At 44.1% G+C, this 660-nt stretch overlaps 1 protein-coding gene across 4 annotated transcripts in view; it reads right to left on the minus strand.

The window, feature by feature from the left end:
- The window catches only part of LOC106472350 (luc7-like protein 3), a 33,292-nt gene that overhangs the window by 9,226 nt on the left and 23,406 nt on the right, over nucleotides 1–660 (minus strand). The window lies entirely within an intron of this gene.

Here is a 660-nt window from a genome sequence, read left to right on the forward strand (position 1 = left end):
CCCCCTATGTCAGAGAAGATAATTTGGGGTAGAATAAAAGAACATCCCCAAGGAAGCCCGATGCTTGTGGAAGACCCATCCAGGCCAGCAAATGTGAAGATTGGAAGGTCACTTGTGGCAGGTCATTAAGTAGTATCCATAACAGTGGCTAATTTCTCTAAATGTGAGCAGACACTTAAGGAAGGGGCATTGTTGGATGTGTACCATGATAGTTTAACATGAGGACATCTTGGAGTTAAGAAGACACTGAATCACCTATGACAGAGATTTTACTGGATAGGTATGAGTCAAGATGTGGAAGAATGGCGCAGGACATGCAGTACATGTTGTGCTAAAAGGGGACCCAAGCATAAGGGATGTGCTCCAATGAAGTTATATCAAGTTGGTGCACCAATGGAAAGAGTAACCGTTGACACTGCTGGTCCATTGCCCCGAACTCCTGCTGGAAACAGGTACATTTGTGTGGTGATGGATTATTTCACCAAGTGGCCTGAGGCATATGCAATACCAAATCAGGAAGCTACAACTGGAGCCTCACTATTAATGATTTCTTCTTCAGGTTTGGTATGCATTCAGATCAAGGCCATAACTTTGAATCAGCTGTGTTCCACGAATGCTGCAATTTGTTTGGCATACAAAAGACCAGGACAACGCCACTTC

This window comes from Limulus polyphemus, unplaced genomic scaffold (genome assembly GCF_000517525.1).
Source record: "Limulus polyphemus unplaced genomic scaffold, Limulus_polyphemus-2.1.2 Scaffold5270, whole genome shotgun sequence".
Taxonomy (NCBI): Eukaryota; Metazoa; Arthropoda; class Merostomata; order Xiphosura; family Limulidae; genus Limulus; species Limulus polyphemus.